We start from the raw sequence: 18,479 nt of genomic DNA, 5'->3' as shown, positions 1-18,479 counted from the left end.
GGCATGTTAAAAACTCCACACCACTTATTGGGCACCTCCCATGTGCCACATGCTTCCACACAGGCCATCTCATCAGTCCCCGTCACAAATCTGTGAGGCAGGCATTAACTATGATTTGCCCAGGAAGCCATAGAAGCTCAAAGAAGTTAAATGACAGCTAGAAAATGGGAGGGCTGAGGTTTTTACCACCACCTTTTCTTCATACACCGCTCATGAGAGATGGGGATGTATGGACAGAAATGTATCTACAGCAATGGGCCACCTACAGTTGACAATAGGTTCTCAAAACAGACAAACTCATGGGAGCCGCCCCTACCAGCCTACTTGAGTCCACCCAGTGGTGTGGGAGAGCTGCCTCCAAGGGTCTGCCAAATAGCCACAAAGGCCTAGTTATTGAAAGACACCACATCAGACCCACAGGAAGGCCACACTACAGAAGATAAACCTGGGACGGTGGCAGGGGTCAGACACAGACGTGGCATTTCTCCTGGACAAAGAGGGAGGAACACGATCAAAGTTCTGTTTTAGAAAGTTATCTGGACTATGAATTCCTTATCTTTGCATCCCATGTCCTGGATAAAACTTGTTATACAGTAGGGATTTGATATCCAAGTGTTGAATGGGGCGAAAGGCAGGGTAACAGGTCTTTGGAGAGGGAGGGGCCCTGGCCAAGAGGAGCCTGCAGGGCAGGTATTTCGGGGGAAAGACTGAAGAATGAGCTGTTCTGGGGGAGCTGTGATGGCTGCTGTTTGCTCTATCTGGAACCCAATCCAACTGTCCGCTTCCTTAAAGTAATGGCTCAGAGGAAAGGTGAGCATACACTGGGCTGGGCACTGACTGCAGCCAGGCACTTTGACCACGTGCCTTCCAGGCCAGCGACCCCGACCCCTCACTCAGCCTCTGCTGGACAGCTCCATCTACTGTGAAAGGACTGAGCCTTGCAGCATCCTCAAAATAAGGCTCCAAACAGCACTTAGGCAAGAGTAATTAAAGGGAATGTTATCTCAGTCAGTCTCTCATTAGCCACATAATTAGACTGCTGAAAATAATTAACATTCCTTTTGACAGAGGAAACAGAGGATGCATTACATTCATTAGGACAGCCTCAATCCTGCCTGAGGAAGGCTCAGAAGACTCATCCCCTCCCAGTCCTCCATGGGACAGGTCAGCATCCCGTAACCCAGGCCAGGAGGTGGTCCTGCCCTGGGCCATGCTTTTGGATGAACCAGTGCTCGTGACAATGGATGTCCTGATGTATTACAGATACAATGACAAACTTGCACATACTCAAAGAAAAAGAACTTGAAAGAAATGCATGATTGTATAAAGATGGCAGGTGAAGGGCATGTGTCTGCCTCCCCCAAGGCTCTAGAAAATTATGGAAAGGACATTTTCTAGGAAGAAGAATATATTACATCACCAGAAAACAAGAAGGAATTATATGGACTCCCTGAAGATGGGAGGCAAAGGGGAATGAACTAATGGGGAAATCACAATCCCCCAAAATTCAGCCATTAATAATAATAAAAATAATAATAACTGATACTCATAGAGCACATATTTATGCCAGAACACTGCTCTAAGAACATTAGCATATATCATCTCATTTAACCTTCAGAAAAATCTTTTAAGATAAAGACTGTTACTATTCCCACTTCAGAAATAAGACCCAGAGTTACATAGCTTTCCCAAGGCCCTAAGTGCCAGGGCTGGGTTTTGAACCCAAGCAGTGTGGTTGAGGTTCCTGTGTTCAGTCAGAGCAGTGGCTCCAGGGGTCCAAGTAGGAGCCAACAGATCGGGGGCCCAGGACAGGCCCTGATTGGTTGATGATTAGGTTTGGAGCAACTGGGCAAGAGGGCCCCTGCCCCAGCTCTCCCCCCATACTTGTGCCCTGGACACTGTGGGAGGGAGGCACAGGGGACACCTAGATAGCTCCTGCCAGTCCCCAGACACAACCAGCAGTGGCTGACTCTGGAGCAGAGAATCGGGGTTCACAGAGAGGTGATGGGAAAAACCTCAAGATGCAAAGAGTAAAACACAAAACCAAGACTCAACAAACATTTGACAAAAACGAAAACCACCACAGAAGCACCAAATTTGGAATAAAAATTCTAGCTAAAAAGCAAAATGAAAATGTCGACAGACTGAAATGTTTTAAAAAGGACAATTAATATCCTCTGAGGGATAAGAGGGGCTACTGAATCCATGAAGCAAAACAAGACTGATACCAGAAGTTAAAGATTTTAGAAATGAAGGAAATACACCAGAATTAACTGGTTATCTCTGGATAAAAGATTAAAGTGACTGTTAAAATTTTTCTTTATTTATTTCTATTTTTCTAAACTTCCTACAGTGAACATTTTTGTTTTTAGAATCAGAGAAGTTTTTTTTTTAATGCCTGGTTGAGATAGGTGCTCAATAATATTTGGTTACAAAGTAGTTACTTTGAAAAGCGTAAGCAGGTAGATACTGCCCTCTGCGACCACTGTGGGCCCTGTATGGCTGGTGTATGACCTGCGGTCCCCTGACCGCACCATCCATGCTCCCATCTCTGGGTCTGCGCCACCACAGTTCCCTTCCTGGAATGCCTTTCTCTCCTCTCTGTTTATCTGTATTTGCCTGTTCTTCCTCCAATGCCCACTCAAAGGTTATTGCCATTAAAGAAATGCCCCTGCATCCTATGTGACCCACCCCATTCCTCCTCCCCCAAACTGCCAAGGTACCTAATTCCCCAGTGTCATGGGGCAGCTCTGGTTGAGATGTCCTGTGGGGTCACAGTACTAACAAGTTACATGCCCTTTACCTTTCAGTGAGTCCAAGTCTTGTCTCCCCAACTCTGTGTAGTCTCCTTAAAGACACTGAGATGACACTAGCCTTCTTTTTATACCCCATTCATATGCCTAAGTAAAACTGAGAAGCTTTCGCAAGAACATTCTTATATGTCATTGAGTGGATGACAAATGGGCTTCTGTTCCTGGTAGGAGGAGGAAGAGAAAAGCTCTTGTGGAAATGTAGTCACTCAACAGGGCTGGACCCAGCACAGCACATGGGTGAGGCCCCAGGGAAAGGATCACCTAGCCCCAAATAGCTTTGACCTCCCACTCCTTGCTTGGGATCCAGAAATACCTGTAAGCCTACTAAGAAAGGGCTGGCAAACCAAAGGGCAAAATCTTGATGAGGAGCAGGATATTTATACAGGCTTAAGGTGTCTCCCCACAGTCTGCTTATTAGGAGCAAGGGAAAATGAGTGAACGCACAGGGAGGAAACTGGACAACACCTCAACCAAGGGGTCAACCTTCACGTCACACACCAGGGGCAAATGGACACCCAGTATCTCTGGATGTCATACATTGAGCAGGGCACAGCATTACTCATGTATATCCCAGCTGGAAATGTACAACCCGGAGTCCAGACATGAGGCAATACCTGACAAACACAAAGAGAAAAACATTCTCTTTTTTTAAAAAGAGGAGGAGAAGGCTGTATTTTCCAAAAATGTCAATGTCACAGAAGACAATGAAAGGCTGAGGAGCTGTTCAAGACACAAGGAGAAGGTGCCTGACAGCGAAGCACAGCCTGGGCGCCCACGCTGGGCCCTGTCCCAGACAGGGAGGATGCTGTGGAGGACAGTACTGGGCCCATTGACGAAACCGAGATACAGCCACAGATGAGATAAAGTTCCGTATCGATGCTCGGTGTACAGAAGCTTATACAAACGGTGCCCTCATTCTTAGGAAATCCACACGGACATATTTAGAGATAAAGGGTGATGTAGGCAACTTACTCTTAAATGGTTCAGAAAAAGATTGAGAGAGAGAACATAATAACGTAAATGAGGCAAAATGTTAAAAAGAATGAACCTGGATAAAGAGTATGTGGGTATTTTGTAGTATTCTGGCAAAATTTTCTGTAAGTTTGAAATTACTTCCAAATTGTAAGTGTGGAGAAAAACAACAAAGGGCCCCTTCCATCAGACGGGGTGGGTCAGAGGTGGAGCAGACACGGCAGGTGAGTCCGGGAGGACACTGGTCATCACATGTCTACACTGGGCACAAAAATTCTGGCTCACCAAAATGCCCCTCATGGACACATTTCCTCTCCCGATTTGGCTCTCCCCTTTCCTTACTTCCCCGTTGATTTACTCCTTCCTCTTCCCCAGGTCAGAAATCTTCTCGGAGGCCTCCGTATTAACGCCAGATGACAGGATGGATGAACCTTTTGGTCTATTCCTACACGTAGTTCATATTTTGTGGAGTGGTTTTGCCACCTGTTTTGTTCATAAGTTCATAATAATGAGTCACGTTATATTCATTAAACTACAGCCTTCTGGGTGTTATATGGTATTTCACTTCCACCGAAAACATTTTGTGCCTAGTCTTATTCATACCGCCTGACTGTCACCTTTTAAGCCACCTTCCTCCCTTCTGAGAGCTCAGGCAGGCTTCCTCGGATGGACGGCCCATTTCCCACACCCACCGCCACCACCACCACCACCTGACTCCAAGGTAAACCACTCCCCAGCACACACACCCAGGCACCGTCTCCCTCCCAGCTGCCCTGACTGTCACAGCTGGGTGTGGTAGCTTGCAATAATGCACAGCCAGACAGCTGACAGTCTCCTTCAGCAGCCTCACCACAGGCTAAAGGGAATTGAGCAAACAATCATATTGTACGAATTCATTTTATTTCTTTCAGAAATCCTTATATGCATCTTTCATACACAGACTACTCAATACTAAGTAAGTTGGAGAATTAAAGCTACAGCACTACAGAGGGGCTGGTTGTTTTTAACACATTGGAAATATAAAATCTTGGAAATTCTACTGTAACATCAAACACTAGAAAACTAATAATAACTACTTATATCCTTAGAGTGCTTTTTGCTTCAATGAGCCCTTTCAAATTCATTTCATTACTCATGCATTCATTCACTTGTTTGTTAAACAATTAGAATCTATGTCACGCCACCAGGTACACGCAAAGACCACAGAGGCAAAGATCCAAGCCTGGGCCACAGGAGGCTGACTTTCTACAAGGTCCTGGATTGCCTGGCTGGCCTGCTAGACACATGCTTAGGGTACATGCTTAGAGTATCAGCCATGATAGGGCACCAAAGAAAGTTAAAGAAAAGAAAAGAAAGTGAGACAGAATGAAAAAGAAACTGTTGTGGCTTCAGTGCACAAAAATATGTCACTTCTAAAAATGCAACTCTATATTATAACTTAGAATTATATTAATTAATTTTTCTCTACCCATGGGATCCTGAGCCCGTCAGTGCTGAGGGCCTCTGAAGATCTTAATCCAGCTGGAACAGTAAGTAGAGGTTGCAGTCCTGAATGCTGACTAGGGTCAAGCTGCTAACTCTAATCAGAGAGGACTCCAAAGCTGTTATGAAAGCAGGACCACCATGACTTGGTGAGAGAGTTACTGGAGGAGGGTGAGAGAGGGAGGAAGGAGCTGGGGATGATGCACGGACTTCTCTGACTTGAGCAGTGGTGATGTCATTCCCTGAGAAAGCAGATATAGGAAGAGGTGTGTGTCCAGGTGACCCACGATGAACTGTGTGTCAGATGCTCCAAGTGTGAGCGGCCCACAGGAATCAGTCTGGAGGCAGGTCTGGGGCCCCAGCTGGATGGAGCAGTACAGAGGAGGAGCACACTGGGGAGGTGTGACGGGAGCCTTCTGGAGCTGGCAGAGGACCAGGTGCTGTGAGGAAGGGCCAGGGAGGACACCCAGGAAAAGGACCCTGTCAGGAAGTGGGGGCCGGAGAGTGTCAGGGACCACGGTCAACTGCAGAGGCAAGTCAGACAGGGGCTGCAGAGTAGCAGCAGAGTCACTGGGGACCATCTAAGAAGGAGGGACTGCAGAGGGAGGTGACTGAGACAGTGTGTGTGGGTGACTTCTGAGAAGTTTGCTTGTAAAGGAAAGAAGAGGGGAAAGCTGCTGGAGAAGCAGAGATGAGGGGGAGTCCTCTCTCCCTCCTTCCTTCTTTCCTAGATGTGAGAGACCCAAGGATGTGGAAATGCTGAGAGAAAGCCATAGCAAGAGAGAGCTTGGGAATGGGACATGTGTCATGGGGCACACATGGCTACTCTGGATTATCCAGAGCTTGTGGAGGAAAGCACAAGGAGCCACAATCCCAAAGGCCAGCAGGATACATGTGTCACCATAAGCCCCTTTACAGAGAGGAGACCCAGGCATCTGGAGTCAAAGTCAGCCCAGCACTGAGGTCCTACAGTCCAGACCTAAAATCCAAGTCTCCCAGTTTCTGGTTCTGCTCCTTGTTCCAGATCAGTCGTGCTCAGGGAGGCCACCCCTGGAATAGGGAGACCCTCTCTTAGCATCACAGCAGGTGGGAAGTGTTATAGGCATTTAGCGGTATGGCCCTAGAATGCCGGACACCCTGCAATCCCACAACAGCTCCCAAAAGGACTCTCCCATGTGGCTTTAGAATGTTCCACTGGACATTCACAGAAGTGAAAAGCCCACTTAGAATTATCTGCTTCTAGAACCAAACTCCCTTTCTGAAATAAATACAGAGGATGTTTGCCTGGTTTTAACGTAATTGCCTAGGAATGCCATTAGAGTAAAAATTGAGGGGATGCTGTACTTTATGTTCTTTGAAACTTAGTACTAAGAGTGGTTCACCATTTGGGAAAATCACGTCAACCTCAGCAGCACCTCTCCTGGTGTTCAAGTCACCCACACCTGTATCTGTGGGTATTCATGGCTGTTATGCTCTCAGTGATTCTAGGTACAGGCTCAAGCATCTGACTCCTTCCTTCTGTTTTCCATGTAGTCGTGCCCAAGCAATGGCATATTAAAATATGTGATTGTGTATTATAACTAACTTTTCATTAATTTCTCTTTAAATAACAATTTAGGCATTATATTGACTTTTAAAAATTTATGTGTACAGTTAGGTCATATTATCTATGAATTTTACCAATATTTGCTAAATAGAAAAGGAGCAGCATGCCAGACTGTGTGCCTCTAGACAAAAGGGAAACTGCAGTGCCAAGGGGAAGGAAGGGGTGAACAAAAATTAGCATGGCTTCAAATGATCAATCCCACAGAATAAATTCAATGGACTTTTCCAGCTATCAACATGAAGCTCCTGAATGATGGGAACACAGACAATGTGGTCAACCTATGGAGCTTTAAAAACTTCAATGGGGCACCTTTGGGAAATTTCATTTCCATGATTAATTTAAATTATACTATATATCAGCATTTTCCAGCATAATGACAACACATGGAAGATGACGAGTCATCCCTAAGGGCCAGGGAAATGATAAATAGTTCAATGTCTAGAGGAAAAGGGGTCTAGAAGAAGTCAAAAAAATAGGTGCTGGGATTGGTCTGGGGTAATATCTTCTTAGTGGATGAGAAGATGAGTAAATAGTATGTAAGAGGATGCTTAAGGATGTTTATGGAAAATTCTATATCAAAAGAATCATGGACAGGAATAGGGGTAGAAAAATGATCTCAAAGGGCTTTGATTAGGTTTAAAAAGGCAGGTCGGAAATACTTAGAGCTCAGATTCTGAGAGAGGCTGGTTATTTAGTGGTGGGGAAAAAGATGGCCTAAATTCCCTTAGGCATGCCCATTATTGCCAAATAGGGACAAAGGGTAAAAAAATGTCCTTCAGTTCAAAGGGTAACTGATTCATGTGTCCTCTCCAACCTTTGGGGACTGCAGAGGAAAGAAGGGAGCAGGCTGCCTGCTTGGAATGCTAACATCCAGAAACACGGCTTTCTAAGCTTGCTCTTCCACTGACATTTACGACCTTATCGACTCTGTATCCTTTCTAAAAAATGAATAAAACACAATAGAACACTTTAGATTCCATCATTGTACATTTTTCTATTGTTTCCATGTTTTTGCAGGAGCATTTGTATATTTTTAAAAAAATGTTTTAACCTCAAGTCAAATCAGCTGTAGGGCCTGACAAGCAGATTGGCTCTCTGATGCATCACCACATCACTTCCCCGATGGGAGAAGGGGAAACAGACTCACTTGTGCCCCCAAAGAAACATGCAGACGTAGGAAGCGTGTCCAGGAACTGGCTTACAAGTCTCTCTGGGGAGCTGAGTCGGCAAAGGACCCAACAGGGCCTCCCCCGTGTTCAACTAAAATGCATACATCCAGTGGGACACATCACCCCAAGGACACACCAGTTCATTCTAGAGACTCAGCAGTGGAAAGAGGAAAAGCCTTCCGGGTTTAGTAATCATACAGAGCCAGGATTAGGATGAGGCGGGAGAGGCATTCTCCTTGGGCGGAAAGTTTAAGAAGATACCAAAAAAAAAAAACTTAAGAATCAAGATAAATGATATTGCAGTGCGATATTTTAAAAAAATCAAATTGGTAAACTATGGCACTGTGAGGCAGGGTCACGTGGGTTCAGTGATGTTGGAAGAGTCCTGCTTAAGACCTGTCCCACCCCTGGTGCCAGCAGCACCTCTGTGGAAAAGCACCATGCATCCCCACGGTCCCCCATTCAAAACCCTTGGGGCTCAGAATTTTTTAGATCTTTAAAAAGGTCATGTACAGCACATCCCATAGATGACATAATTCCCACAGCAGGGTCTGGCTCAGCACCCCCATTCAAATACCTAACATTCCTGAGCCAGATCTATGAATATTTACATTCAGTGGGGTAGGTAGATGGCCAATGGCCTCATGGTAGTCCAGTTCACAGTTTGCCATCACACAAGTTAAAGAAAAACTTCTGGTTTTAGAATGTTTTGAATTTTGAAACTATCAGTAAAGGAGTGTGGGTCTTAATAGCATTACAGTAAGTTTCTAATAGAGAAAAGGTGGCAGACTGGACCCAAAACTTTTGTTATAAACTTGGGCAGAAAAAAGAACTACAAGGTCCTCATTGCTGACCTCACAGAAAAAAGGTGATTTCTAAAACTCAGTTAAGCCCAGAGCAGACTTACAGCAGCATTTCCCACCAGCCAACCAAGTAATAGTATTAAACACCTTCTATATGTGAAACCCTGTGCAGAGTCCTAGATGTACTAAGAGATAAAAGACACAGATCCAGCCCTCAAGAACTTAAAAGTTAGTGGGGACAAGAAGGAAAACATCTATCATAGAATATTGCAAAATGAAGGGAACTAACCCACACTCATATGTTAAAGATTATGAAACCAAGGTTAAGAGCAGTCGAAGATCTTACGTAAGTTTGCAATAGGCAGTTAGTGGCACTGAGGGATCAGAATCTGGATTTGCTAGTTGCCCTTCACTGCTTTTTGCATAAAAGCACATAATAATTGCCAATTTCACTGTGAAGTTACAAGAAGAGTAAAAGATCCCGGCTAAAACATGTTTGGTCAAATACATTTTTGCCGCAAAGATGGGCTCTGACTTTGAGAAGGACTTCATTCTTGGAAGGCAGCAAAGCAGAGGGGGCCCTCTGGAAAGGAAAATTATCTAAGTATGGGGCAGGTGTGTGCGTGGCAGCTTAGCCATGCATGTGGATTAGGTCACAGAAGTTGTTGGGAAAGCAGGTAAAGTCAAAGCATGCAGAGCTGAAGGCAGAGTGAAGAACCTCACTTACATCCTAAAGCAACATTTCCCAATTATATGCATTCCACTTTCAAGACTTGTCAAGGCTGCCCATAGCTCTGGTGGAAAGTGACAGTGTAGTGGTTTAAAAGAGCGCACCCTGGGGTCAGATTCTTTCCTTCTGAATCTGGGCTCTGATGCCAACTGTGTGACCTTGGACAAGCTGCTCAACCTTTCTTTGCCTCAGTTTACTCATTTGTAAAATAGAGATAATACAAGTATCTCCCTTGTGAGAATTAAATGAAAGAGCATTTTTACTGTACTAAAACAGTATCAGGCATTTTCAGTGCTCAGTAAATGCTACTTGTTTTTAACCTTTTTTACTTAGGTTAAATTTTTAGTTAAACATGTACTGTAGTCTTATTCTAAGCAATAGTATTCATGAAACTATAGTTTTGAGGGTAAACCTATAACGAGAGGTTAAATCAAAAGTCTTAATTGAGGCACGGAGTGTAACAGGTCTGATACTCCCCAGCTGGTGAGAGGGCCTTCATCAATACCACTCAGGAAATTTGATGGCCGACCCTGCATCTGGGAGGACAGGATGGACTGACATATCTCAGGTGGTGATGACCTGACCCTCTGATGACTAGCAGATGACAGGCTGGCCATCTGCTATTGGAGGAGCTAAGGGAGACAGCTGAGCTGGGGGGCTGGCCTGTATTCCCAGGTTCACTGCACCAGAGGATGGGTGTTGCTTCCTTGGGCTAATGTGGGTCACATGCATGGGAGGGCCACCATGAGATCAGAGCAGATTTTGTGCAAGAGGGCCACTAGGACAGATTGAAGGTCCTTAGCCAAAAGAGGCTGGAGGTGAATCACTGGATTTTAGGGGCTGAGGAAAGAACAATAACCTGGAAGAGAGGAAAATTTTCTCTTTTCAAGACAAGGGAAGTGAACAATCCCAGCAACTGGAGGGGGAGGAGACTCTGAGAAACCTCATAACATGGCCACAGGAGAGAGAATAGCATTAAATACCTGCCAGGCAGGCCCGGAAGCTGGAAAGGAGCAGACAACAGTGTGGGTCAAGTGAGCCCTTTCTGCCCCTCCCAGCCCAGTGACAGAAGACTGGATTACTATATACTGAACTGAGACTATGTTTGTAACTTGAAGAGGCCATGGGCCTAAGAATAACCCAAAAAGTTATGGGGTCTGAGTTTTCATCCCAGGGCAGGAAAAGAATCAATCTCACTGAATAAACATAAAGGGACAGTGGGAGACAGAATTAAGTTGCTTTATGACAACATCCCAATGAGTCATGTTTGTTTATACTCATTAGAAACGGAACTATTAAAATGAAATGTTAGTCCCTATACCAACTAAAAATCATCTCTCATATTCCCAGAGGCATGGTAACCACATTAGAAATAACTGGTATAGAGCAACAAGGAACTAAGGAGAAGAGCAAAGCAGGCAGGGGCAGAACAGATCGGTTGGTAGGTTTGGTGGGAACTCATTTGCTCCCCAACCTTGAATATGAAGAAATGGAAATGAAGATGTACCGATGGAGAGCAGAAGCCAAGGGTCCTCAGACAGTGGCTTTGTTCAAAGGGATATTAAATGGCTCGATTCCGTGAACAGAAAAGCTGTGGCTCCCTATGTTCCCCAGCTGAGCCTGTGATACGGTCTTGCTCTCTAAGGGGGAGCAAGGGCAGCAGAGAGGACAGTTACCTGGACCTACATCCCCCCGTCCTGGAGCCCTGGGGGGAATCCTGGACTGAACCAGGCCCAGGAGGCTGCCCAATCCAAGTGCGGAAGGTGAAACATACAGTGATACACAACTTCCCTTCTGCCTTCACTTGAGGACAGGAGGGTGTGAAGTTTAAGTTTTAAGATACAAGAGGTGCTCCCCATGATTCAGGGGGAGGTGAGTACAAGGGTGAACAGAGGCCAGCTCTCAGCTGTCCCATTTAAACAACCAAAGGAGGAATGACCCAACCCAGTCTCCTTCACAAGGAGGGGCTTTCTCCAGCTCTGACTTTGTGCTTTAACTTCCAATTGGCTGCTTTCTTCTTCAACCCCACCTCTGCTTTCCCAGCTCCAACTTCTTACGATTTCAGACTGGCTGAGTTATTACCTGAGAAAGGACTGAATTATCCAGATTGTACTGGATCAACCAGCAGCATTGCTGGAAGAGGCTGGAGAATCTCTCTTCAACATTCCAGTTGTACAGATAACCAAACTGAAGGCCAAAGGACTCCTGTCATGTGTCCAGAGCCACTGAGCAGAGCCCAGGCCCCCAACCCCCATCTCAGTGCCCCCAGACATACCACCATGCCGGCTCTCAAAGTGGGGTCAGCTCACCAGCCCCCCAACCCTCAGCCTTCATTGCTCTTCATGAGCACCTGGGAATATTAAAGCCCCAGAGTTCACCTGCAGAACAACAAGGATGAAGGAGATGAGAATCACCTCAATGAACTAGCTGGTCCCCTTTGAACAGAGTGACCAGTGGCCACAAATACTTCCTCAGAAGAATAGGATGGTCCAATGCTTGCTGTGCTTTGCAGAGTGTACCTGAACCCCCAGGGTCGTAATCAGGTCTCCATAGCTGGACTACAATGATGGGCACAGGAAGGCCCAGAAACTGGTTTGGAGGATGAGAACTGGAGTCAAGAATCTGCAGAGATGAGCTACTGTGACAAATGGCAGTAGGTAACAGAAAAACACTGCCCAGAAAGCCTGTTCAGCAAGAGAAAAATTTCAGCATCAAAACGAAATGGGGTTTATGAGATATATCCCAATGCCAAGCAGAAAATCTGTTCCCCTTAGAGTAACTCCCAGGCCATCTGGTCTACTTCCCCAGTACAGGGTACCGACCTCTCTCCTTCCTGAACCATCATCAGGATGCTGTTTTTCAAATAAGATTCTGTATTTCCATCTCCTTTTAACTAGTTGTGTTTAATCCACATATACTCTCCTTCTTTTATTTTAACAAACACTACCTCCACTTTTACTTCTCCCCAACATTTTTTCATCACCTGATCCAAGGCTATAGAACACAGGAGAGTCAAATAGATCTCTGTTCAAATCCCAAGCAAGTTTGTATACTTGCTAGCTGTATGATGTGTGCAATCACTTCATCTTTCATAGCCTGTTTTTCCAGTTATAAAATGGGGATAATTAGTAGTAGCTTCTCATTGCTGTGAGAGGAGCACATAGTCAAATGCTTAGCCCTTTGCCTGGCATTAGTAAGTACTCAATAATGGTGTCTGTCCCTGTTATTACTATATAACCAGTGAAGCCAGCTGAAGCTCCATTTGTGGAAGTTCAGAGGGCTGAAATGGGCTGACCAAGGTCACACAATTGAGTCAAGAAGGGATCCTAGATTTCCTGATTCCAGAAGCCTTTGCCAACCAACTTCTATACAAACTACATCATTGCCCAGTGATCTAGAAATCTAGGTATCTAATCAATCACATTCAAGTACCATAGCTGATGATTTAATAAGCACTCACCATGTGCTAGAAACTGTGCAGGCTATATGAAAGCTTTAAGGCATCTGTAGGTCAGTGTACAAATGTCATCTCCTTGTTTTAAGGCAGACAAAAACCAATTACCAAAAAAAACAATTACCAAAAAAAGTCTGGAGCTGCAGCTTGTGTTGCCCAATAGTGACAATATTTCTTGTCCACATTTGTTTTAAGAATGTAGATGAAAGTAATACCGATGTTCAGGCAGCCTTATTCCTGGCTTTAGGAAGGCCTCTTTGGCTGGGAATGAGATGGAAAGGGTCCTACGGACTAAAACGGGGTCTGGCCAAGGACAGCTGTGGAAAGAAGATAGGGATTGCAGTGGGCTAAAAATAAGCCCCCGTCATTACTCCAAAGAAAGACAGTTATTGTCTACAAGGTGGGCTTCTTGCTGTACCAGGGCCTGTCCTTCCACTGACTGTGCAAGCAAAGAAACCATGGAGCACCAGGAAGCACACTTTATCTTGAAGCATGAATCACCCCCTTAGAAGTCCAGAGAAGAATCCTCTCTTTGTGGCCCTTCAATCTACTTCTTGGCTGGCATCCCTAGCTCCTCAGGGCTGGTATCATGGCCTTATGAAAACTCAGGGTGAGTGACCTTTTTGATGGAAACAGACCATTCCAGAAACTCATGTGATAGGGTGTCTCTCAAAAACTGAAAGGAAACAATGAATGAATGAATCAGCCAGAGGGCATTCATCATTCAAGTCTAATTGCAGAAGCAGTCAGAAATAGCTAATCCAGTGTGCTCTGAACCTGGGCACTCTGAAGTGAATGGCAGAAAGTGCTCTTTCTGATGAGCCCCCTGATCTATTAGGTCTCCCTACGTTAAGTTAGGTGTTGATAAAACAAGTCTTCCTTTTTTTTTTTTTTATCCACCATGCTTCTAGAGGATGGGGCAGCAGGAAGGAGCAAGCCAAGGATCCAAGTTCTGCCCAACCAGACTGTTTGCCCTAATTTCAAGGATGCTGTCTTTCTACAATACCAGCCACACTGGGAGCCAAGAGCCCTCAAAGGATATCACACTCCCTATTGGGGACCAGGCAGAATAAAGGATAACAGGGAGCTGGATGGTTGGTAACAGGAATTGGCAATAACTTTGGTTCCTCCTCAAATTGCCAGACTGGACTGTTACCAACCCCAAAGGCAGAAGCACCAACATCCGTGAGGAGTGGAAGTTACCTTTCAGAACCATCCCTTGAAGAAGCAGGGATCCAACAGCACTGTGTGACCTGGACCCCACTCAATTTATATACAGGGGAACTGGTGTTAAAAGGAACACTGAAGACAGCCTTAGGTGTCCACACCAGCAGGTTGGATGTGAGCACAGGGAAGGGTGCAGGCCCTCCTTTTCATCTGGGAATGTGACAGATAATGTATTAAGCCTCAGTTCTACCTATGGATATGAATCGCAAAGCGGAAAACCACCTCCTTTCCCTGAATCACAGCAGCACGGGGAATCCCACAGCACATAGTCTGAGGCAGATGTGCACTGGACAGCGAACACGCAGAGACCTACATCCTACAGTTTCCTTTATTGCGTAATGAAGAAGTATAACCCGTGGGTCTCCTCCAGTACTTGAATCTAAACACAGCCCCAGAAAGGAAAACTTCCCCAACACAGACATTCCCGCACACTGCTGCTAGTGTGTGAATATACAATGTGACTGAGTTCCCCTCAAGGGAAACTGTGACCAAAAGTGCCGCCTCCTAGCCCTTTCCCAGGAATCAGCTTGCACTTCACTTTTTAAATACAAAACCTCTGCTTTCTGAGGGGTGGTGGTGGTGGAGAAAAGCCGAAGACCTAGCTAGAGAGGCTGAATTTCTTTCTGCTCAGGACATCGGAAACCCCTCAGATGCTCCCTCCTTAGCCAGGTGTTGCCACAAAGGGAGCTAAGGGTTTGTTGCCAAGTCAGAAATGATCCACCCCTTAAAAGGAATGTTCCTGAAAAAAAAACAAAAAACCCAAACCACTTTGTCTGTAAATCGGGGGTTGGAGGAGGAGGGAGCAGGAAAGTAAAAGGATAGAAATTTGAAAACAGTCAGGCTGTACCAGGGTTAGATTTCCCTTCCCTCAAGGACAGCCAGATCTGATATGGCTGCTGCTAAGACCAAGCAGCTTCACTTTACTGTCCTTACCCAGGTCTCAATTTATAACATCAGAATCCTCAACATCACCAGAGACCCTCCTCAGAGCTTGGAGGAGCTTCTCACTGTAGTCCAGGATGGACATCGTCTTCCAGGAAAAACCCTACTACAAGGAGCTCCAAGACAACTGCAGGGGCTGCCCAAAAACCACTGGCTGCCCGTGTGCTCTAGCAAGTGTCTTTCTGATTAAAAACTACACTTTTTAAATCAACACTGAGTTTTCCCTATCACAAATTGAGCCCTATCCTGCAAAATGACACCTTTCCCTTAGAAACAATATGTAAATCTGATACAAGGGAAATAAACACAGTATAAGGCTCCCCAACTCATTTAACATCTTTCTAAAGCTCGTAAACCACTTTATAAAGGTAAAAATTCATACCTCATCACTTTAAAAGAGGGAGTCAGGGGCCTGCTGTTTTCCCATTCTGTAGTCAGTATATCTGAGCAACAGCCCCTTCTCTCACTGTGGGGCGTGCAGCTGTTAGGCCTCCTTATCACTCTCCTGCTCTGAGCCGATAGCTGGGATGAACCTAAGGTGGTGCTGAGTGATAACTGGGAAAGGTCCCTAGAAGTGGGCTGGTGGTGATCTCTGGTCCACCACCCACATCTGACTTCAGCCACAAGTTCCAGGGCCACAGATCTACAGCTTGGGGGACCTCTTTTTCTCCTGCCATCCCATACTAGTCCTGGAACTCTCTCAGTTCAGTGCCTTTAGTGGCCAAAGTCAACACTAAGTCAGCTTGTCTTTTCCTCCAAGGACCAGCCAGCCCCCATTGTCTTCCCAGTTACCCATCTCTGTCCCCAAATACAAAGCCTTGGGGAGGAAGGCCAAGCCTCCTCTTAGCCCACCTCAGCCTCCATGCCTCTAGGGCAAGGTGTCGTGGCAGGTCCACCCATGAACCAACCACTAGCTTATTAGCTCATTCACCAGAGCAGCAAGAAAGTCACCCAGTAGTCCTGCCCCGCCCCCACCCCACTTCTGTCTCCACAGAGGGGAACCTAGCTCTCAAAGAGGAAGAAAGGCAATGGGCAGTCCTGCCACAGGATGGAAGCTGGTGATCACATGCAAGCTGGCTTGGAGCTGGAGGCACCTCCTGGAGATACAAGGTCTGGGACCCGGGACCTGGAACCTGGCCTATTTATTTTATAGAGAGAAAGACATTGTACCACCCCCAGGGCAGGCCATTCAGCCCTCTCCTTGACCCCTCTTCCTGGTTAAGACAAAGAGGCCTACTGATGACCCAAGTTTGAAGGCCAGAGCAACAGCTCATTTGTTACTAGGCTCTGAGAACACACACAGACTGGGGAGCAGAGCCCCCAAGGTTACCCTAATACAGCTCCTGGGGGGGTCCTGCTTTTTTCTTCCTGGGAGGGCTTGCAGCAGCATCAGAACAGCCTGCCGCCCTGAGCTCTGTACCTGAGGCAGTGAAACACACCCCCAAGCAAACTGTGGGGAGAGACAGTCCTGGGAAGGAAGGGAACAGGTCAGCTTCCTACTGGGCATAGAAAGGAAGACACCGGGGAAAGCAGCCAACGTCTGTCTGCCATTGCCCTGAAGGGGGCTGTACTGGTCCCCATCCCAGCCCTGCACCTCCCACAGAGGATGAGAGATCAGGGAGGACAGATGGAGAGCTGGCAGCCAGGCAGCTGGGCTGCGCCCCAAGGCACGGACCAGGGAGGGGCGGGCACCTAGACGTGCGGGTCCCCTATCACCCAAATTTTCAATGCAAGTTGGGAGAAGGCTGCAGGGTCATCGTGGCAGTTCTCTCCCCTTCAGAATAAGTCCTCAGCCTCAAACTCAAGAGGGTCCGTGGCTCCCACTCTCAAGCGTTGGCTCCCTAGCTTCCACCCTGACTGGCTCCCCACTCCACTTTCCCAGGGTGGCCTCAGGGGTGCTCCGCACCCGCCAGGAGCAAGGGGGTTGTCAGTCTTCCGCTGCAGAGATCCCCTTCCCCGCGCATCTCTCGGATAGCCCTTTGTTTCAGGCGGGTAAAGTTGCCAACATGCACCCCTTCCCCAACACGCCCCCTGCGCGCCCACCCCCCGCACGGAATCCAAGCCCGGAGCACCGTCTAATCCGCCGCTAGCTCTCGAGCCGGGGCAGCCGCTTCGAAACCGAAAGCAAAGAGGAAGAGGGATCGGGCAGCGCTCCCAGCCCGGTCGCAGGGTCTTCCCCATCACCGCACCATAGCCCGCGCCCCCCGCACCCGGCGCTGCCAGCTTGGCGCGGCCACCTCTCCGGGCGACGGAAAGGCCTCTGTGCGGGCACCGGGGGGCACCTACCGGTGCGGGGCCGGGACCGAGGCCGCGGGCAGGGGCAGGGCAGGGCCGGTAGCCTGCCGGGTGCAGGTGCGGCCAGGAGCGCCGTCTCCCGGACTGGGTCCCGCTCCTCCGGCGCCGGGACTCGGGGCGCCCTCCTGCGCCGCCTGCTCCCCGCCCCCACGCCCTGCGCTCCGGCTCCCCCCGCGCCGAGTTGCCGGCCGTGCCTCCCCCGCGCCGCCTGCCCTCCCGCGGCGCGCCTAGGCCCGCAGTGTGTGTAGGCGCCCGCCGCGGCGGCGCGGGGGTCGGCGGGCTGCAGCCGCCGCTGCCCGGGCCGAACGGAGCCCCCGGCGGCGGCGGCGGCGGCGGCACTCACCCATAGCACGGATGCTGTGCAAACTGCACATGCTCGCGTCTGACAGGAGCTCTGCCTCCGGCCGCACTTAACTCCTTGCTTGCCCGCTCGCCCGCCGGCCTGCCAGGTCCGCTGCCCGGCTGACCCCACCGCTGCCCGCAGTCCGGGGTCGGCCACGCCCCAGGCGCCTGGAAGCGCGTCCTGGGCCCAGGCCGTGGCGCAGGTGGCTGCAGTTAAGAGCTCCTCGGCCCTCCTGGCTCCTGACACCCCGCCTGCATTTGAGGTGTCTGCAGGAGCCCGGGGAAGACTAACCGATCTTGCAGGAGTTGTGGAGACTGCGTGTACGGCATACACTGTGGGTATCACACGTGACCCTGAAGGCTCTCTGAGGACGGGTTGTGGTATGGTAGGCCCACTATGTGCCAGCATTGTGTTCCTTGCAGTCCATTCATTGAAATAATACTGCAAGGTCGTTTTTATTATCCCCATTTTCAAGATGGACAAACTGAGGCCTATGGAAATTTGCCTAAGGCAGGGCCTGAACCTCTAAGGCCATGCAACGATTTAATAGATGTTCTTTCCGAGGTCAATCTACACTCTTCTTTTGAAAGGTGGAAAATAATGAACATCATCCAGAAAGCCTGGAGATTCTGAAATGCAGAAT

General features: G+C 47.8%; 1 protein-coding gene across 3 annotated transcripts in view; it reads right to left on the bottom strand.

Moving 5' to 3' along the window:
• TMEM229B (transmembrane protein 229B) overlaps positions 1–17,814 on the bottom strand; it is a 37,673-nt gene extending 19,859 nt beyond the window's left edge. The window contains exon 1 of one of the 3 annotated variants that reach the window (XM_073242235.1): positions 17,485–17,814. The gene's annotated coding sequence lies outside the window, so the exon portion shown is untranslated. Of the gene's footprint in view, positions 1–2,803; positions 2,842–17,484 lie in introns of those variants that run through there. The other 2 variants (XM_073242233.1, XM_073242232.1) reach the window with 2 other exon arrangements.
• Between the last annotated feature and the right edge of the window lie 665 nt (positions 17,815–18,479).

The sequence above is a fragment of the Manis javanica genome, chromosome 8 (genome assembly GCF_040802235.1).
Source record: "Manis javanica isolate MJ-LG chromosome 8, MJ_LKY, whole genome shotgun sequence".
Lineage (NCBI taxonomy): Eukaryota > Metazoa > Chordata > Mammalia > Pholidota > Manidae > Manis > Manis javanica.
Note: the sequence above shows the minus strand (reverse complement) of the source record. Positions and strands in the feature narration are given on the sequence as shown.